Genomic DNA, 23,519 nt, shown 5'->3' on the forward strand with positions numbered 1-23,519 from the left:
CTGTTAGAATATTAGCTGTCATCCAATTGACAGTATTAAAAATAGATTTGTAATCTAGTGATATGCATTGGGATGAAATAATGAACTCAATTTGTCAGACACTGCCCATGCAGGTTATATTGACAAATATAATTGTGCATGAGATGCTACAATTATATTTACGTGAACTTGTGAGCGTGAAAACAATAGAGAAACATATTTTTATTTTTGAGCTTTGAAAACATTGGCGGTCATCAGTCACACTTCATTTTATTATCGTTTTCACCAAGCCAAGCGTCAAACAGTTCCATCATGGTGTCATACTTTGAAAAGTACTGGTTCAGTTAATGATTTTTCCTCACAGTTTGTTTGAATGTGACACAACAGGAATCTATTTTCGAGAGGTTAGGTTTTATTGGTGCAAATTATTGCCACAGCCGTATGAGATGAAGAAATTATGGTGGGGATTATTAAGCAGCTCAGTAAAGTTGCACATTGATTCTTCCAAACTCCCAGACCTAAACCAATCGAGTGCTGATTCTCTTTTTTTAGCAAAGGCAGTGTCTTTCTGAAAGCCACAAAGTTCTATTTAGCTTTTTGAGGGAATATGAGAGGGTTTATTATACACAGATAATAAGACAAAGACACTTTGCAATCATTTCTCCCATTAGCCAGGAGACAAACACTCTTCACAAGGCTTAATTTTCACGTTTTGACAAATAGATGTAGCCTTGTTAAGCCTGAACTACAGCACTAACTTTGAAGTCAGAAATACAATGTTGGATGAGAATGGACTCAATGGCATTACTACACAGAACACACACTGACAGAAAAGTCAGTCACATGTTACAGAGACACCACGCATCAACCCAGAGGACAGTAGAGGGGGCCTGGTGCAACCCCGCCATGCCCCAGTTGAGGTCTGTAATGCAAGGCTCTGCATGCTTAAGTCCTTGCAGCCCCAAACACAAGGCCTGCCCGATACCTAAGATACCCCCCACCCACCCATGAGACAGGAGCAAGGGGTGGGTTTATATTCATATCTGATTTATTTTCCAACACAGAGCATGAAAAAAGGGCTACCAGTCAGGGCTGCAGATTGACGCTATTATTTGTTTCACTATACATATATTATTTATTTATTTTTCTCTGCTGTTGCAGTGGCTGGCAGCCATGACAACTGTCTATGTGGCCTCTGCCAAGAACTCGCTATGCCTGTAATGCATCTCCAAAGTGTGAAACAACAAATCATGAGAAATACTGTCAAGCGCCACATTTCAACTAATTTGAATCAGGTTTGAGCAAGAAAAAAAATATTGGCATCATTACCCTTTTAACACAAAGGCAGGAAGAAGAAATGGTAAAATATAGGGCATTTATAATTGAGACCCCACTTTGCCACTTAAAATAATGTAGACATTGTTGGTGTTTTTAAAAAAGGACCACACTCTGGACAAGTCGCCAGTCTAGCACAGGGCAACACTGAAACACAAAAGACTTATAGCAAAAATACTTATAGCAATTTAGAGTAAATGAATAACCCAACAGTTATGATTTTGGACAGTTGGAGGAAGCCAGTGCACTCGGAAAAATTGCACATGCATGCACAGAGAGAACATGCACACTCCATGCAGAAAGACACCAGGCCAGAATTTGAAACCCAATAACTTCTTGATTGAAGACAACAGTGCTTGTCAGCGTAGCCTCAAAAAGGTGTTTTCAAATTAAATGTTTCTGCTAAATAGGTTTGAATTACTTCTTGGATAGACTTAGACTTAGACTTTCTTTATTGTCATTTTGTATACACAGAGTGCATACAGAACGAAATTTTGTTTTCACACAGCTCAGAAAGATTGCAGTAACTCTACAGGATACCTGACAGTGAGTTACAGTACAGGATAAAGTGCAGTGATAAATCACAGTCACTTACAGGATAAGTTTCAATTGACTTCCGGATAAAGTGCAGCAGTGAACAGTGGGCAGTTGAAATGTAAACAATGTAAAACAAATGTAAACAAATATGCAGTAAGGTGCAGCAGTGATTTAAAAGTAGACAGTTGCATTGTAAACAGTTTTGCAGTACGTTTCTGGGTAAGGTGCAGCAGCAATTTTGCAGGATACGATACAAATGTGCAAATGTGCAAATCAGCGAGTCGAGTGTGGTACACAGTCCGTTTTTATACTTCAGCAGTTTAGCAGTTCAACAGTCTGATGGCAGCAGGGAAAAAGCTTTCGCAGAACCTGGTGGACCTGCAGCGGATGCTGCGGAACCTCTTTCCAGAGGGCAGCAGGGAGAACAGTCCATGGTGGGGGTGTGAGGGGTCCCTGATGATGTTGCGGGCTCGAGACACACAGCGCTGCGATGAAATGTCTTTAATGGAGGGAAGAGGAGCCCCGATAATCCCTTCTGCTGTGATCATTCACAGCAGGTGATCATGGTGATCATTCAGAACCTTTGACTAACTCAGCTTAAGTTTATAACATGGCTGTGACAAATAAGATGCTAAGAATTGAAAAGGACCCCCTTCCGATGTATGTTGGAAATCTAAACTTGAACTGCACAAAGCTATTGTCCCTCTTCATATCCCACCCACCTTTCCACTCAACATCTGTCTCCCTGTCATTGCTTGTTTTTCAACATTGCTTTTCTTTGCCCCTGCTTTGTCTCCTCTCTCATTTTCTTCAATCACACTTTATCTCCCTTTCCCAAACCAATGTCTCTATCTACCTTCCCTCTGGCATCCTTTTATCAGTTCTAAACCACATTTCCACCTCACTTCTTATTCAAAGAAATCGTTCTCTCCACATATGTAGAGCTTTTGTGGCATAAAAGCACTTGTTCAAAATCAATTTCCACTCCTGTTATTTTTCTCCTTTCATTATCAGTTCTTAAAAGCCTCATTTTCCTTTCCGACTCAACTCATTGTTTTTGCTGATAGCGTTAAAAGAAACCAGATTCAGCTCATTCATTCAGCTTTAAAATTGTAACAAAGCAATATATACGATGAGGATGACTGTGCTTTCACTGGTTGTCTAAATAACTCATAAAATACTAATTTCAGTTATACAGTACATTTCAAATCTAATCAACATAACAGAAAACAGGAGACTGTCGGTATGTATGTTTTTCCCCCCGAACAACTATTTCCCCAATATGACCACTGTGTTATGGAACACAAAATATTAACAATCATATGTATGGGTGGGATATGTCAAATTAAAAAATTGCTGGTTTCACCACCGCTTCCCCCTATCTGCCTTATTATTATTATTCACAGTAATTTCATTAAGATGAGGGACAATACAACCCCTGGCAAAAAAATATGGAATCACCGGCAGCTCTCCAAGGTGTGATAACTCCTTTTTAGATGCAGACTAACGAGCAGGTATAATTTGATGCAGGTGTTAGTTTTGGGAATGGAAATGCACAAGATGATTAATTTTTTTTTACCTCAGAATTTAGTGATTCCATAATTTTCTCCCTCTGCTTGGTCTAAAAAAACAACAGTTACTGACTACCACATTTTATTTCTTGATTTCTTTTAGTGTTTCCTAAAGCCAGACAGTTGCCATTTGAAATGACTTCAGTTTTGTGTCATTATCTGTGATCTGCTTATTTTTCTACAAAATTATACAACTGGATGACCATCCTCCGAGGCCGGTAATTCCATAATTTTTGCCAAGGGTTGTATCTGTCATGCAGGAGAGTACCTCAGATGTGGGTGAAATGTTATCTAACAAGACCAAACCTCTCCTTTTCAAATGCAAAACCTGCTCAGTAGGAGGAGTAAATTGCTTTAATAATTTGATCTTTAACACAGTGCCCAACAGTTTAAAATTGCCTATAGGCCTACATCATCATTAAGTGTATTCATCTAAATGATTACTTGACAAAAGGTGGGGGCAGTTTCAGCAAGCCACAGCTCTGACCCTCTTGGTCATCATCTTTAAAAAGTACTAATTCTCGTTCCTGGTTTTCTTAGATTCTCCAGCTCTTGCCCAAACTTGAAAAGGCCTAGCCACAACCAAAAGGATGCTGGGACAACTCAACTCAGTTCAGTTTCTTTATTTGTCTTTTCTTTTGATTCAGACAAATCTCACAAACATGCAAGTAGGTTGATAACCTACAAAGATAAACTGCACATGAGTTAATTATAATGAAATGTTTTACATTTTCAGACAGCTTTTAAAACTTAACTGTAAATGAAATCAACAAACTGCATATTGCAAGCAATGCATACCACAATGTACATAATCTCAAATTTAAGACATACTGTCAAAAAAACATAATTACCCTTGGTTTTATTGTACAAAATATGAACGTAAATATAACAAAAATATATATTTTACTGTCCATTTGAATCCACAAATATTCTCATCATCTCCTACCAGTGGTGTCTTTTGTCGTAGAGTTGGAGTTCTTTGTTTGCTCTGCCATCCTTCTGAAGCCCAGGTGAGCAGGGTTATTTCTAAATTAGTTGTTTGGCTTGAGGAGGGAAATAGTAAGGGATGGCTTGATATTATGTTAAAAGCACCCCAGGTGGGTGGATATTAGAAATTGTCAAATATGCCCTTTTCTGGTTTAACTTGACACCGGGAGACTTCAAGGCAGCACTTTCACCTGCACAAGTTCACAATCAACCTGTGTTGTCAGTCAGATCTGAGGAGGCTATGGCAGCAACACACACTGAGAACACGCAGACACACCTCTTTCATTTCACATTCACCCCTCTTGAAATCTGCCATCACTCTTGAAATCACCTCAGTTCTGCAGTGATTGTCTTCATCTCATTTTTTCTCTTCCATTCTGTCTTCTCTCTTTGAAAGAAACACATTTCTACAAGCACCTCTTTTCATTTCTTCCCTTTTCAGTTCCCATGAGAATTTTTACTCCATGCCTCATTTACCAACATTTCCCCTTTTTTGTTAGAAGTTGTTTTATATTCACCTGTCTTTTTTCCCAAGTGACAACACTTAGCTCTATCTAACACCTAACAGAAAATGAAAGAAGACATACTGCTTTATCAGTTCAAATAATAAGCCTAAACATTGATGCCATGTCAATTATATGTTTAATTTTGATTACACTATTTATTCTGTATGAGATTATTCCTGATGTGTCATAGAACTCAACCCTAGATAATTTAAGCTAATTGTTTGGAAGATGCCTTCACCTCAGTTGTTTCCCATGCCTAAACTTCCTGCCAGTTCTACTGTTCACCCATGCAAATGATAATTTGCATAATTTTACTTGACATTATTCAAATACTGTCATAAATATTTATGCTGAGTTCTAGAAGAGAATAGAGATAAATATGTGTTGTAGAGGCCAGCAGATACTCACATTTCTGGTCATGGAAATTATTCAGTGCAACATTTCAATAGCAATTATTTGCCACAAGTCAGAAAGTAAGAATGAAGTTAGAGATAAAGGTCTAAAATAAGATTTAATTGACCTTCTCCTAAACTCATTAGGTCAATTAAAAAAAAATCTTCAAACATGGGTTTACGAAACACTTCTCAATGTCTCTTTTACAACAAAACATTGATAATCTTCACATCAGGAACAACCACTTTTATTATGTTGTATTCTCACTAATCTCCTCACACAGATTATTACACAGAGCTGCTGCCATGTTAAGAGAGAGTAGCTATGTTTACATGCATAAAATTTCATGATCGGATTAGCTATGTTTACATGGACAAAAGTAATTAGAATAAAGGGCCAATCGGAATAAAAAAGCGTTTTGAAGTTCAAAAAAGCATCTATTTCTGCATTGGTGAGTGTCAGAAATATGTCGGGAAGCAAAACTGTCAGGGCTCCAGGTACAATCTTTCTGTTAGAAAAAATAAAAGAGCTCAAAATTGTTCCTTACTCTGTAATGTTTCAACCGTAATTAGAAAATTGTGCAAGTCCAGCCTAGGCGCTTGGAAGACAAATTAACTCATATAATACTGCTTTATTTATATACTATCTTTGTTGTTTGGCATTGGCAGACGTACTTCTTCTTCTGTATTTTTTAGGGGGAAATTTGATAACTGCGCATGGTTATATTCTGAAAAAAGCCAGGCGCATATAAATGCACATTATGATCTGATTAATTGATTGTGTGCCCATATAAACGGTACAGTCTGATTATTTAATCCGAATACATTTAAATCCGATCGTGAAATTTTGTGCATGGAAACATAGCTAGAGAAATGTATTTGGATTAAAAAACTAAACAAAAAAAATTGTATTGCATTCTAAGAGCCTATGTTAAAGAGAGGAATGCAGGAATGCTGAGGGCTGAGGTCAAAAAGGCTGTGCATGAGACCGGTAAAGAAGAGGCAGTTAGTATTGCAGGTGGGTAGATAATCGACTGAGGAGTGAAAGGGAAGTTAGTTGTAAAACTGAGGAAAGAGGATGAGAGAGCAATGCACAGTAAATGGATGAGGGGTTTGAAAGCTTCCGGGAGAGGAAGCGAAACGTCTTCAACTACGGAAAACAAGTCCAGTTGCTTTGTTTTTTACCTTTTTTTGGAATGACCATGACCTGGATGACTGAGAATCTTCACCAGAATACAACCAATAGGTCTATTGTTGAGGATAAATACAATCCCACAATGCTGGCTGCCAATATCCAGGAATCATGGTTGGTGAATTACGGGTCCCAGTGGTGGGCACAGCTAAAAAGTTAGCTTCACATACTTATTCAGCAAACGAAAATATTAGCTTCACTACCGTTAGACCGATGATAAATAAGGAAATTTGAAGAAGCTAATGCTAGACGCTAACCTCTGTCACTCGTCTTCAGACAAAAGTGCTGCATGCACACATGTGGCCCATGACAAACTTATATAGTGCAGCATGTTTCATGGGTTAGCTGTTTAAATTCAGGATAAATTAGTTTAACATTTTTACTTTTACATTGCAATGGAAGCATGTGAGAAGGATATTCTGTCCCTCTGTGCTGAGGCAGCTGCTTTCAAGAAAAAAAACGGTGCTATTATGGGCAGCCAGTGTTTCCAGTTCTTGCGAGAGAAACAAGCAACCAGCTCTATTACCCTCTACCTTGTAAATAGTATATTGTTGTAACATCAATATTATCAATATTTAATGTGCACCATTTTTAACTGAAAAGCATAAATAAAAATAATGTCATCATTGCTGTGTAGCAACACATTTTCCTATCCATATAATTCTGATAAATTGAGAAATGCCATCAGGTAGGAAGTAAGCTAGCTGGAAGTGTTGGAAAAATAAAATAGTCCTCCTGAGCCACATGGAGACCCACAAGTGCAGCTCCGAGTCCAGTCTCCTTCCACCTCATATGGTGCAGGTAACAAATACAAAAAGCTTGGTTACACTACTAATTAAAGGGTTAGAGTCACACAGCATGCATTGGTTACAGAATGGAAAAAGAAAAGAAAACGCGGATAGCGGCGTCTCTGCTTTTGAGCAATAGGAGCCGAGAATATTAAGACCATATCATCACAAGAAGAAAAAAAGGTAAGAAGAAAACAGCACAGCTATTAAGAATGTTTTTTTGTGAAGCCGTGACTGCTACTGTTGTGGAGAAGTCTGTGAGGATGTGTATTGTATATTGTGTAGTGAGAGCCAGGACAGTGATGTAAACGGCAGATGAATATCTTGAATGTTGTCAAACTTACAGTTATCAAAACCTAACAAAGTGGACGATAACTGGTGCGCAAAACAGCTTCTAAACGATAATTTGATGAACAAAGAGTTAGCTCCCTAATTATCTGGTTGCAGATTAGTGTGTCTGTGCCCAACACTGCCAGATTCCTGCAACATAATGGGTTGGATCGTGCTGGGAGAGGACTTGGACCTCAAAGAAGGCAGAGGGCAGGGACTCCTGGCCACAATGGATTTACCTATTCTCTCTGTCCACAATAAATTAGAAGTATAACTACAATTTAAAGGCCTCATTTCACAGAATAAGGACTGGAACAGAATAAAATGTTTTTTATATGAATATGCATAATTTAACAATCATTCATTAATAATTTGGAACTTGATTTTTGAGCTGTATACTTTTTGCTGTACAGACAACAGAAAATGTAATTAAAGTATAAATTGGCGACTTTCCATTTCTGTCACTTTAAAAAGGTGGACGCTACAAGACAGTGACAATATCAATTAACATCTACTTGTAACTGTCTGGTTCTGATATCAGTCGCATAAAAACAAAAATATTTTGTCCATGTATTGGTATTTCAATCAGACTTATGACTCATGTAGCTTTGCCTCTGAGAGGATTAACATACCTCAAACAGATCACCAATTTCTATTTATCTTACTTGCAGGAAAAATGCCAACTCAATGCAAGGCTAGTGCGGGGATCACAAGACTATCTTCCCTTTGTATAAAAGTCCTCATTAAAAGTCAAGGAAGTTGTTTATTAAGTCAGTCTCTGAATTTTAGTGGGTATGGAGATGGCAGCAATCATTAGAGCACTGCAAAGACCTTACTGGGGTCTCATAATGTTATGATTCTGCACCTAAGGTGATGCTTCTCATTGCTGCTGCATCTAAAAGTGAAGGTTATTCAGGACACCATAATGAAGTCCTTCTGTAAACCACAACAAGAAAAGTATCTTTATAAGTACATCAAGAAGATTTAAATTGAATTAGGTCTCCTAAACAGGGTATCTGTATTTTTTAACCTGTGATAAATGTACATAGGGAGTATAAACTTTAAAGCACAGGCTACATACATTCATTTCATACAGAAGAAAGTAGACAGATATTTTGGTGGTGCACCTAGATTGAAAAAAAATACTTTTTTTAATTAAGTACCATTTCAAAAACAGTTTTTCATTAACATGACTCAAATGCATTTAGATAAAGATGGTAGAGAGTGGTGATTGGAATTCCTGTTCTTTTGAAAGAGCTGGTTGTTATTTATTGGTTAACTACAAACAGCCAGCTCTTTTGGCTGCTGGACGGCTCGTGTGACTTTCTTTGCATGCTTAAATTAATTGCTTAGCAAATATTATGTAAAAGGCTGTTTAAAATTTAAATAGAACATGTTATTTTAAATATATATGCATATCGTCCACTCTTATGCATTTATTCAAAACAAACAAAGGAAAACAGAATTCTAAGAAGATGTATGTTAGATTGCAAAAATTTTAGAATTTTAGTTTGCAACCTTGACTCTTTGTCACCGTAAATACAATGTAGTTAAAATGCAACCAAATTTCACAACATTTCCTACAGTCATTCATATCCTGGGCTTCATGAACATCTTATTTTTGCACGCATAAGCTTTACTTTGGTGACATGCAAAATGAATCTGAATTGTACTTCTACTATTTTTGTTTTACCTTTAGTGCTCAGCAGTTGAGAGGCAACAGACAATTTTTTTTAAGGTTCTAATCAATTTGACCTCTCCTTCGTGACTTGAATGTATTTCATAACATTTTGTGAATAAAAAATTAAGTCACAAAAAGTTAGGAAATGGGGGAAATTTGAGCAGTACAATTTGAGGCATTGTTTCTTTCTGATTGTGTTTCCATCTGGAAAGGAAGCTGGCAAAAGGATTTGAATTGTTGCATATAGGAAGCTCTTTTTGAGTGTTCTGTGTAATCTGATTTTGCAAAAAGAAATCTGCCGTTTCATTTTATTTGTCGTTTTTCATAGCACACGCTGTGTTGGCAACAACCTTTTTTCACTCAAGTAAATAATACTGGCACACAGTACTCAGGTAGAGTCAAACAAATCATAGAAGCCAAAAACAGTAATCAATCTGCAGTGTGCACACTTTAGAAAAATACAGAACAAATTGGTTATTCAGATGTGTGGAGTGGGGGGGAGATTTATGGAGTAATTTCTAAAAATGTGGCTCTTGAGTTCACCTTGAATGCAGTTGAGCTTTATACTTAATTGGGGTATTATCTAGGTAAGCATTAGAGCTTTAATATGTCCTGTAGAAAACTTTTTATGATGCAATAGGCTGTATATGAAATTAGAATTCATGTGGAGGCTGCGATTTTGTCATGGTGCAGCTTTACCTCCTGCACCATTGACATTTTCTGGCCCTCTCTGCCTCCCATACAGCTCCAGATCCCATGCCTTATTGATCTGTTTCACCTGCTGTCCTCAATCGAGCCCGGACTCAATCCACCTGTCAGCTTTACTATTTAAACCTCCCTCCGATTGCCCTTCCCTGTCGGATCATCTGCTCACTAATGCTCATTTTGCTTATGACTGCTCACCTCACCTCACCTCACCTTTTCCTTGTTCAGCCCGTGTTCCCTTCGTCTCCGCCTGCTGTTACTCTGGTCTGGCAAGTCTTCACTCTGCCGTGCTGTTGGTCCTGCTACCTCCGTGCTCCGGTTCCATCCTGCTTGCCAGTTTCTGCTTGCCAGTTCCTGCCATCAACATCCTCTGGCTAGAGTCCGGTTCAGTCTCTCTCCTGCTTCCACTAATCATCATCATCATCATCATTTGTCAACTCTGTGTTGAGTTGGACATCATCAATAACAAGCATAAAATATCTGCCCTCTCCAGTTAACACATTTACCTCAATGATGCAGTACTGGGCATTTCACCCAAAGTTATCAAATTCTGGAAAGATAAGACTTGCAGTGTTATTCACTAAAACTTAACTTCTTAACTAAAACTATTAAAAGATAACTACAGTCATTTGTCTGTCATTATTGTCCAAAGGCAACTGCAACAAGACTGCGCAGCGCACACCGATGGCAGGTTGTTAAGTTCAGAAAACGCAGCCAGATGATAAGAATGGCAATGACCTCTTTTTTTGAAACATCTTTGAAACAACAGAAAAAAAATTAGCAGGACCTGTAGCAGCCCAGCAAGGTCAAAGTTTCATCTTCTGAATCCAATCCCAGTCAGAAATGGCCATTACATAATCTGTCACCCAGGATGCACAAAACAGTTTTTAATTAATGGAGAGTTTCTCCTGTTTTACTTTTTCCATTATTTTTGAAGTTCATTTAAAAGGACAATGTACAATTAAAACATACCATTTGATGCATTGTACCAGTTAGCCACAAGCTAATTTCCATTTGCAGTCCCTTTGGCAGGGCAAAATTTATATTAAAAGACAATATTAGTTGTTATAAAAAAAAAACAAAAAAAAAAAAAACAGTTGCTTTTGTCAGAAGTTAAAGGCAACCTGGTTTCTGGAGGGTATGAATCAGTTTTGGAGGGCAATGAGTTTCACTTAATCTGTGGCTGTTTTTTTCATCTGCCTTGATTGAACCAAACTGACATGTCAGTAACCAGGTGGCTGGCGGTTACCCGCTGTTGGCTGTGGCTGGCGACCCTGGTGTGCGTGTGTGTGTGTGTGTGTGTGTGTGTGTGTGTGTGTGTGTGTGTGTGTGTGTGTGTGTGTGTGTGTGTGTGTGTGTATGTTGGGGGCAGCTGCGAAGGTGGAGGCAGAGAAGCCTGAGGACTGAGAGTTTCAGGTTTAGGTGCTTTGTCTGTGTCATCCAGAGAAGGAGGTGAAGCGACAACATTCCCTTCATTTCTATTTCTTTTGGCAAACATTTCAACTGGATTTAACTGTTTTAGAACTCTGTGCTCTCATTTTTAGTTAGCTTCGCCATACAGTCACAGTATGCTTATAGACAAAGCTGTCATGATTTGGGCTTTTTCTTTGTGTTTTGGGGCTGATTGGTCCTTCCCCATTCCATGCTCCACTCTTCTCAGCCACTGGTCAGTTCACCATTATCAGCTTCACCTGCCACTACCTAAGTATCAACCATTGCACCTGGGTCTCCATCTACCTATACTTGCCTCACACAGCCACTCTCTGCCAGAACGTCTCATATCACTGCCTGCACGTTGGTTCCCCATGTGTCTGTGTGCTCAACCTGAACTCACTAGTTGGCTTCCTAGTGCATGTGTGCACTGTCAACGTCATGTGTTCCTATGTAGATTAGTGCTTACGCTGCCCTCCTTTGGGAATTCTGTGGCTTTAACTCTGGTCATTCAGCTTCACTTACCACCTGATCAACCTGTCACTGCCATCATCACCTGGTCAGTCCACCTCAGTCATCATCAGCTGGTCCTCCATCTCTGTCATTATCACCTTGGTCAGTCTGTCTCAATGATCTCCTGCCATCACCTGCCTGCCTGTCATCTACACTCACAACAATAAAGCTTAAAACACCATTTTGGCTTGAATATGGGGTTCTCTGAGTCCAAGTCAATAAAAAAGCGGCAGATGGCAGATAAAGAAATGTAAACTTATCAATTTAATTTTAGTAAGGATATATGTAGGCTTTGTCACAAAAGACAAGTCCTAATGTTACTTTCTTCACAGTTTTGGTAATAATAAATGAAAAGACAATCAAAAAGTCAATTATAAAAGATTTTTAATATCAAAGCAATACCTGGTAGGCTACGCATAGCGCAGACAGCCGTAAAGCTGCAGGCACCACTCGTTTTCTTTACTCACCACCCTGTGTAAAGCAATGCCTTGGAAAAGGCAGCATGGCCTCGGTGAACCTGTTTCTGATGGGTTGTACTGAAACGTAATTTTCCCATTGGGGGACCACAAAGCAATTCAATTCAGTTGAAGAAGACTGACTCACACCACAAGTTTGTTTTGGCACCGCAGCTCCAGACTGTGTCCTTGTGGCAGTGTTGATTATTTACTTTTGTTGTGGTCGGTATTTATAAATGAGTTGCTTCTATTCATGATCATCATTCCTTGTAAATGATTTGGATAAAAATGACAGGTGACAATTAACCAGTGCATTTTCAGCACTGCAGATGTGTGAACAGCGACGAAGAGAGAACTATATACAGAGGTGATTTATTTTACTAATAACAAACTTTATTGCAGCTAAACACAAAGAAACACCTTTCCACTCCTTTCTGTGGAAATAGAGCACCTTCATATCCACTTTGTAACATAAATTATTTCCATGTCAAAACATATTTTTTGTTACTTTTCAACTTGTTCTGGTGACTGTGATTAAAAGTAGGCTACACATTAACATTACTCTGACACAGCGGCTGTTCTAGACAGGGGCCAGTACCCCTGTAGAACTGGTCCTGGCCCCTGTTATGGCCCCTGTACTAAAGACATGATATTAAATAAATTTCTTAGGATGATATATGCTGACAAAGACACCATAACTAATTGGTCACTTGGACCAATTTTATGTTTTACCTTTGCAGTTTTACTTTAACAATAATAAAAAATAAGCTGTTTTAAGTTTAGCTCCAGCCGTATTGAAATATGATCATGGGTCTGCATATGTTTTTCAGTGAGCAATCACTGTGTCTCTAGGTGACAGTGGATGACGTGTTTTAACCAAATGTAGAAAGACTGTTGGTCATTTGAAATGTGAATAGGCACAATTGATCCCAATATTTTTTTTTACCAGATTTGCAAGTGATTATTTCATATATATACTTGCAGGTGAGTGAGAAAATGTTTTGCACATTATATAATGATGCAAGTAGAAGACCCGATAAGTCAGCTGAAACACAGCAGTAGTTTTAAAAGGTTTATTTAAGCCAAAGGTGTTGGGTAACTCAGCGGAATGCAGAGAGCACTGAAACAAAGCCATTAAACGTCTCTAAATTCGAGGGGCGGAACTGGATCTAATCTGTGGGCTCAAGGGCTGCACTTGCTTGGTGTTTATGTGAGGAAGCATGGCTACGTGCAGGAGGTTTGGGGTCCAGAATCAGAAGGCCCACGACAGACAGGGGCAAGGCAAAACAGGCAGAAATCCATATAATAAACTGGGTAAATCACATGAAGGGAATCAAGGAACACTGGGTGGTCTACTCACACTAAAGGCTTTCAAGAATCTGGCAGCTACCCACGGAGAGATAGGAATGGAGTGGACTCAACCAATGCAGTGACTCCACTTAATCAGAGGTATAGCTGCTCAGACCTGATTGCAGGAGTTTAGCTGAGCAGGCAGAGAGGGATGTCATTGTCACTACAGCAGGAACGGAACGGGACAGAACAAAACAAACAGCCAGGGCTGTAACATTCCACATTTTACTTTTAATGTTAGGACTTTGGTGTAAAGAGAGAACTTTTTTTTGGTACACACTTTTTTTGGGCTAAGGGTTAGGTTAAGGACTAAGGTGTCAATAAGGTTTAGGTTAGGGTTGGGTAAGGCCAATTGAAAAGTAATGGTGGTCAAAGGAAGTCAAGGCAATGTCCTCACTTTTTTGTTGTGTGTGTGTGTGTGTGTGTGTGTGTGTGTGTGTGTGTGTGTGTGTGTGTGTGTGTGTGTGTGTGTGTGTTTAACATGTTTCTCCTCCTGTAGGACATATCACTTATTGTTCAGGAAGCTTAAATCCTGGTGGCATTTCTTTCTGTAGCACCTGGGAAACTGATTTACTGCTTCACAGAGTTTTCACTTTGAGAAAATGAACTGAAGGAAATCTATTAAAAATGTGACCCTCTGAGGTCAACAAACAAGTTGCAGGGAAAAAGGTAGACGAAGGCAGACCAGACATCAGTTTTTTTTTTCTTTTTTTATTACAAAGACAACAAACGCTTTAAGGTATATACTTTAGTTGTGGAAATGATCAAGCTTTTAGAGGTTTTCAGTATATGCAGTATATGCTGCCTTATTGTTTTTCTGTCTATTGAAATAAAAGGAGGATATATAAATATTTTTTAGAATTAGAATTTTTTAGATACCACAGAACTTAAAGGAGCAATAAGTTCAAAATAACTAAAAATAGTGACTTGAAGAACTAAATGTAGCTTTTTAGATGAAATGTGATATGACGTCGCACACCTTCCCTCTGTTGTTCTCCAGTTTGTTGTTGACAAGGTGGGCTGGCCATGCATGCATGCATGCATGGCCATGTGAACAGCTGCCACTCAGGACTTAACCCTGCCTTTCCCATAAATTGCCACAGTCAGAGCAGTGGCAAAGTGGCAGAGAGCATTCTGTTGCCATCAGCATAATAAACCTGAGTTACTTACTCTTTCTCCAGACATGTTCCTCCAAAAGGTGATGCTGTTTTGCTGTGTATTTAACCTTGCAAATATGCACATATGAGGCACTCGGTGAGAAGGGGAGGGGAAAGGGGGCAGGTTGCTGCTGGATTGGAGGTAGAGAGAGTCGTGGCTTGTCACACTTCTTTTGATCTACAGACAGTGCTCTAAAGCCCACCTTGTGGTGGAATTTCACTTATTGATTTTCACGGTGGTGTGATCTATACCCTTCTGAAGGATCATTACAATGACCAGATCTACATGAAGATTTCCAGACGGTTAACCGCACACATATACGACCATCAAATAAAAAGGGATTTTTCCCCAATAAGGTAAGCACATAAAACATCACTCATGACAACTGAATGTGCTGTGCCCAGCACATTAGAGAAGTTATTTGTAAATAACCACACACACACACACACACACAAACACACACACACACAGACCGCTCACCCCCTCGATCCATACCTCCTTTCTCGCGCAACATTCCATTACAAATCAATATTATGGTTTTATGGCTGGTTGAAGTGTTTGTATTGCAGGGTGTCGGCCAGGTGAGGCCAAGCTGACCAAAGGCTTTAACCTGGTGGCATGATTCAACACAGTGGGCCCGAAATACAAAGCCACATAGACTCGCTGCTGCAGGTCTTATGCAGCTGGGAGCAAGCACCACCGCGGTACCGTAGTGGAGAACTGGCTGGCAGTACAGCAGCAACACAGAAACATTATGCAGCTGACTGCCAGCTCTTCACCATGTGGACTGCAAAGGAGAGCTCGCTCTACCGGGCAGGAACAGGAAAACCATGCAGACAATAGCGGGTTTGGCTGGTCAGTTAGTCAACCAGACTTTTCAGTTACAAACACACCTTCCTTACATTTGACAGCATTTAGAAATTTAATAAGCTAAAGTGTAATGACATTGTTGTGGTCGGCACCTTCCGTGTTGGCACAGAATTTTTTTTTTATAAATCTGTTTGTTTGAAAACCCCAACTTGAATTCCCCCACAAAAAAAAAATTTTAGTAAAGTCCCCATAAATGAACTTCAGACAATCTTCCGTGATTATCTCGTCCTGCTGGAGTGAGTGGAACCTTCATGCATTTTTGACCACCCTTGGACATATCAGCTCTCCTTTTTAGTAACCGCTGTGAAGTTAGTTTGAGGTTGAATATGGGATATTTATGCTCAGTGGCTTCTGCAGTGACTGCTTTCTGTTCAAGATCATAGAATCCAGAAAATGTACATAATGAGTCAAAATATTGTAATGGTCCCTTGATGTCACCAGTAAGGTTGTTCAGAGAGATGTGGTTTTATTATCTTTAACCAAATGCAGCATTTATCACAGACGGTGAGCAATTTCAAGGTTGGTGTGCGAGACAGGTGGGGGGCTAAGAGAAAAAAAGCCTGACTGGTTCCTCTGATCCCAGGGTTCCCGTAAGAACAGGGGCGTCTCGGAGAAATCCTTGCATGATTCGAGTCCAACTGTGCAGCAGGCATTTCATTTTGAATAACACCCAGTGGAAAGGGTGCCTGGAGGAAAGCACAACACATCTGCATTGCGGTGCTCCCGCATTTAGTGGAACTCCAGTGTGACAGATCATCTGAAACAGGTTCAGAGGACACCAACAAGTCCTCCTTCAGCATCCCACTACCCACAGAGCATACCTACGGTCAACAAGTGAAAACGTCAGATAGCAGTCCCTTTACAGACAATATAGTTACTGTATATATATTACTGTAAAAAAGACATCATATGTCCATTCCTATTTCTTTTTGTATTTTTATTCTTATTTTTCTCTTTTTCTTTGATCCACTGTATATATGAAGATTCACTGTATATAACTGATGCACCTTTCCTACTTTTGCACCTTCTCTCATGAGCCGATGTGGCAAGTGAATTTCTCCAATGTGAGATCAATAAAGCCTATCTTATCTTATCTTAAAATATTTCAAGTAACAGAACTGTACAGTTTGCATTGATGTCCAAGCAGACAATCCCAAAGAATGCAAATAGACATTAGGTGAGAGACATCATAAAGTCTCATCAGATCAAGAACATGTGGAACCAGTAGTATGTTTGTCACAGTTTAGATTTTTTGCAAAATATTTAAACTAAATGATTTTGTTAATATTCAACATTGTTGCACAAATAAATGGAACCTGTCCTCAAGCCAACATAAACTACACAGCTGAGACTACAAAAAAGAAATAATATAGGCTAAAACTGCTCACAATGGGAGCGATATATCTGAGAATTTCTTTGTAATTTAAAGAGAAAGATTCATGGCAAAAGGCAAAGGAAAAATTAGGCAATCAGAAGGTGGCTCAGATTGACTGACTAAAATTACATTCAAAGTGTCAGATGTGGTTTTCTATGGGGAAATTTCGTATCACTTTCTCAAATACAACAGTTAATGGATACAATTTAGAAATCTAGTGTAGTCATCTCGACCTCTGAATTATAGTTTTAGATGGCTCAACTAAAGCAAGGGGTAAGAAAGAACAACGATGCAATGATTGGAGAGCTGTTCCTTTGCCATGTTAGAATTTTAATTTCTTTTGTGAATGCACACATTTTATGTGAATTGCAAAGGGGCTTGTAAGCTACGTTTAGATAATGTCTATATATTTTAAAACACTGTGCATTTTACAATTCCACCGCTCAAGGTGGCAGCATGTTGGAGTAGTTCTGTTACTTTCATTCTAATGTATTCTTTTCGAAACCTTTAATTCTTCATTTTTGTGAATAAAATGTATTTTTTGGATGATAATTTTCTCTGGTATAAGATGTGCAGCTGGAAGGATTTTTGCTTTTATCTAATTTGCTCATATTTCATATCAGCTTCAAATCCCAGTTGAAAGGGATGCAGAGCAGAAGCAGGGGAGAGAGAAAGAAGGAGGAACTATAAACCCTTTCTTCCATCAATTATGATGGTTAACGTGATATCATTAGTAAACAAGTTGGATTAACTCCAATCCATAACAAGGACCTACCCAGTTTGTCTGCTCTACTAAAGAAAGTGCAACATGAGATTTGTTTTATGCAAATATCAAGGGTTTGTACATCTCCAAAGCAAGACTTCCACCACAATCTTGTTTTTCTCTGCTTGGACTATAAACCCCTTGTTCAGAGGCAACCTGTAAAGAAGAGAAACTGGGAGGAGATGATCCCAGCAAGCAACGGAATCCCTGCATGATTGCTTTGACGCTACAGACATGGTTGCTCTGTGCCAGCCACATGGAGAGGACATCAATGCAATGATTGAGTGTGTGAATGGGCATGTAACTGTCTGTGTGGATAACACCATTCCCACCCAAACAGTGAGATGCTGCCCTAATAACAAAACCTGGATCAGCAGTGACCTGAAAGAACTGCTAAGCATGAAAAAAGAGGCATGGGGGGTAAGAGATGTTTGATCAGGGAGGAAGAAGATCACTGCCTTCAAGCAGAAGAAGGATCAAACAGATGGAAGTATTGACACAATCCTGTCACTCCTCAAATGTTTCACCTTTCACCTCGGGCATTGACCTATATGCTTTCTCTTCAACCAAACCTGAATATGCTGATGCTCCCTTTCCCTTCCATCTGTATGTCTCTAGAAAGAAAAAAGCTGCAGGTCCAGATGGTATCAGACCGGTACAAGGCAGACTCCTGTCATCTGCAAAAATACAAGAAGATCCATCCCCAGAGCCATATATATATATATATATATATATATATATATATATATATATATATATATATATATATATATATATATATATATATATTTATTTATTTATTTATTTATTGTGTGTGTGTGTGTGTGTGTGTGTGTGTGTGAGTATGTGAAGTCACACATCCATGCACAATATCAATCCAGCTTGATATACATATACAGCAGGGTTAAACCTGAGCTGTATGTCAGCTGATTTTCTCTTGCAGAGAGCCAATGGCCTGTGACAGACATTATTACAGAACACACACACTGAATAAGAAAGTAAGCACTGTTTCCTTTTACTGAAGACACGCTCAAGGTTATGCAGAAAATTTACATATGAATGATGAAAGATTTGTCCATGTCATATTTTCAGTACCCCCCCCCCCACCCCCACCACACACACACAGTCACACCATCAGCTGAAAACATATAAATTGTATTTACACAAGTAAAAGTCAGATTTCCAAGTGTAAATGAAAGCATTAAAGAGCTCTGTCTGTGTTTGACCTCTGTCAGACTGCATAAAATGGCATAAGATTTTCTCTACACATGTACTGCAGAGTGCTAACGTTTGAAACCTACAGCTTAAATATAAGAGGCACATAGAGACAAGTTAAAAACTTTAAAATAAACATCTGCACAATGCAACATCTTGATGTAGAGTTCATCTTTTGCTATCAACAGCTCACTAAGGACTCTGAATGAAATTAAAGCATTTTATTTTTGCTTTTGGAAATGAATAGCAGTATTTGAATATTTTTTGCTGCTCTTCCACATAATAACCAGCACAATATGCAATTGAAATCTCAACATTTCTGAAATGTTTGGGGTCTTACGTTTTCCACAATGGTGGTTTTGATCTAAATTATTGCCTCTAGAGGTGATATATGGAAAATAACACTTTTGTCAAATTGCGCTGTTAAAAATGGATTTGGGTATATAATACAAGATCTAGATTACATTTTATAATTTTATCAAAATGTATTATCATGTCACCCCCTGTTTCAATCTTTGCTCCCGCTGATCAAACTAATCTAATATTAATCAGGACCTGAATAGACTTTAACAAGTTTTTGGAGACAAACAAGGAATCTGACTTAAAATTCCAACACTGGCATCGGCAAAACAAAACAAAACAGGCAGACAAGTAACAGCAAGCAGAACAGAAAATAATTTGGCCAGCATACTGTATTCCAGTTGGCGTCATGTTGATGATGAAGCTCCATTTTGCTCCACTGCTGAGCTCTAGAGTTTTCTCCTATGTTATTATAACTGTAACAGTCCAATACCATTTCCAACATCTTAAATGTTTGCCCAAAACACATAGCCAACTTCAGTCTAGTCATGATTGTTGTGCCAGTTCATACGTGACAAAAAGCGGGCATCAATTCGGGACGTAACGGACTGCGTTACCCATGATGCAATGTGGTCAAAATGGCCACCAACTCATGTGGTCAAAATGGCCAATAGACATTGTTTTGTGTTCAATCCAATTTACAGTTGCCTGGGTATTCAGAATTCAGAGCTAACCTCCTTTGGAGTTAACATCTGATATTAATACAGAGACAATATCATTGGATGGTGATAAGGAATAAGGATTTAAACTCTAATTGCAGTTACATTGGGGTTCTCACAGCCTGCTGGATAAACCTCGTCGGCTAACAGTCCGACCTGATCATTTATTCCAGCATAAATGAGTTCATAACAGCAAATTAACTAATGCATTAGTGGTATAAATACTTACAAGCTTATAGCTAACATCACCACCATTTGAACTATATTTGTTATAGCGGAATTTTGAGTTGAATGATTTATTATTTAAATTATAATACCAAATTATAATTAATAATAATAATAAGCATATTCAACCAGCTTATGACATAACATGATCCTGATGTATGAGTGTGAGCCTATTTGTAGGAGCAAGTTCCTTCCCAAATTTAGGATATCTGCTGCAGGGCGTGGTTACCTGTAGCAGTCTGCACACCTGTCACCAATTCTCTCATCTGGCTGCTGGGGATTTAAAGAGCTGTTGGACAATCACACTTTGCCTGATCATCGACCATTTGTGGTAGAACCGAGCCCTAGAACTGCCTTTTCTTAACTCTTTGAGTTGACCTCCTCTGAGTAAATTCATTCTATCTTGGTTTACTCATCTCCTCATAAGTTCATTTTTGTTCCCGCTGTGTCTCTTGGGGGTAAGAGCTCTCATTGATCTTGGATCTCCCCAGAAAAGCCTCTGAGTAATTCTCACCTGGAATTCAACCCACGGTCGCCCACTGCAGCACAGCCTCATCCAGCCATCACCCACATGCCTGATCCGAACACAGCTTCTATCAGGAACTTCTCCCTTCACTTCCCTCAACTCACAGAAACATCCTCTAGAGCAAGACACCTCTTGGGGGTCGTGAAATGATTTGATGCTGATGTGCTAAAAGACTTTTGTATTGATTTACTTGTAAAACCCATACCAGAGTATAACTTTATAAGATGCTAAACATTCTTAATTTTAACATGGGGAAGGCAACACTTGTTTTGTAAGAGTTTTTATACAAGTACTACTTTGTTCTTGTAATTTTATGATTTTATTCTCGTTAAAATTTGACTTTGGGCTTATAATTTCCCTATAAAAAAGAAAAGACATGCCACCCACCCAAAGAGAGTCACCAGTCTCTGGTACTGATATTTTTGGGGTTGCAGGCTGAAATGTTTAGGAACCCCTGCTCTAGAGCACTAATACTATGACACATTCTCCCTCTTCAAGCTCCGGGGATCCTCTTCCCCTCAACACTTGCTGCTCCCTGAGAAACAGTAAGCCTCTTATTTGCTTTTCAGACTATCTGTCTCAGTTGTGTTCAGTTCCCATGCTGTACCTAACTGTTCCCCTCTTCCAACAGATGCCACTGAAGCACGGACTTAGAAGCCTCTCTTGTTGTACAGATTTGATTGGATTTATTTATTGTTCTGGGGTTTGATTCTACTTGTGGGTCAGGAGGCTTCCTGCATAGAATCATGATAAATCTCGTCTTTTCTCCCTTTTCACACTAACATTTTACAGAAGGACCTGACAAGAAAGCAGCAAAGTGCCCTCCTGAGATGCTTTGACATTTGAACTGGTTTGCAACTTAATTTTCAAGTATTTCCACCATTTTTAAACAGACTTTGGGTACATTAGTCCTATTAAATCCATAAAACAGCACTGAGTGTGCAATGGCAACTGCCTTGAAACATAATAAAGGACAAATTCCATTACCAGAAAAAACCTACAGTGATATCAATTAAATAATTAGTGAACTAAATTTATCAATACAGCATGAAGATAAATCACAGCCAGTGATTCATCGCTCAACCCCGGGCTCACATTGAATACAGTGCAGATACAGTTGTGACACCAGAAGGAACCCAAATAATTAAAAATCAATGTGTCCACTCACATCAGTTATGTGCAGCTGCAGGTCCGCTTACTGAGACTGTGCAGCGCAGCGATCCCCAGATCAAGCTCCCGCATTTCATGAGCCAATCAGGAAACATCGGGCGCTAGAGAGCATGATGTCTATTTCAGAACAAAATCCCCCCACCAAATGCTAACTTGATTGGTGTAACTACACTCAACAAAAATATAAACACACCACTTTTGGCTTTGCTCCCATTTTTTAAGAGATGAACTGAAAGATCTAAAACATTTTCCACATACACAATATCACCATTTCCCTCAAATATTGTTCACAAACCAGTCTAAATCTGTGATAGTGAGCACTTTTTTGCTGAGAAAATTAATCCCACCTCAGAGGTGTGCCACATCAAGATGTTGATTAGACATCATGATTAGTGCACAGGTGTGCCTTAGACTGCCCACAATAAAAGGCCACTCTGAAAGGTGCAGTTTTGTTTTATTGAGGGGTCTGGGTTTTGTTATGAGTTCATCTCATACAAAATGGGAGCAAAACCAAAAGTGTTATAAAACGGCAACACAGAAACACGAGGAAACAGAGGGGCTCTTTGAGGATGAAATAGGATATTTAAGTCCACAGATAACAAGTTCTGCCTTAAAAGACATAAACCATGACTATTTTTCAATCGTTAATGAGGGATAGCAACAGAAAGGACCACATGGACCTCTGTTCTCACCAGTGCCCTTTTCACAGCTGGCTGCTGTTTCTTTAGGAGCAGTGAGAGTGGGGGTTTGCGACAAACCAGAACTGGATCAGGACCGCAACCTGCACCATAGTCGGTGTGAGCCCCGGGTATTTCTTAAACACATCTGCTAACCTATTCAACTTCTGTATCACCTCGCCTCGATTTTTACAAATTAATTTCTGCAGAAGATATTCATAAATTACACACGACATATACAAAGCATTTGATTTAAGAATATGTCATGGGCTTAAGTGATGACTAGATGTTGGGCCACTGAGAGAAAGATGCGCATAGCCTATACTTTTGCATAGCACATGTTATTTAACCTGCAAGACAAAAAAGTTTTAAAAATGAGGTGAAATGTTAAAGTGAATAAAAAACTCCCAGCATGTGCCAAGGGGTTACAAAATCACCTTTAGTTTTAGACAATTTGTATTTGACAGGAAACAATTTAATACCCTAACTGTTAAAGCACTACATAATCTAAGGAGCATGATTCAGACAGAGAATGGAAAAATATGTTGCATGTATATATCTGTAAAAAGCAATCTGCTGCTGACTGTATCCAATTTGTATGTCTGTTCCTCTGAACAACGGATGTTGCAGCTGAATTTCCTTGAAGAGAAACAGGAATCATTATGGTATCTAACAACAGCAACACATGATGATGGTATGTAGTGATCTGATGGAAAAGTGCTGCACCCTGACATAGGAAGAAAACAGTAGTTTGTAATCCCAGTACACT

Source organism: Fundulus heteroclitus, unplaced genomic scaffold (genome assembly GCF_011125445.2).
Source record: "Fundulus heteroclitus isolate FHET01 unplaced genomic scaffold, MU-UCD_Fhet_4.1 scaffold_113, whole genome shotgun sequence".
NCBI lineage: Eukaryota > Metazoa > Chordata > Actinopteri > Cyprinodontiformes > Fundulidae > Fundulus > Fundulus heteroclitus.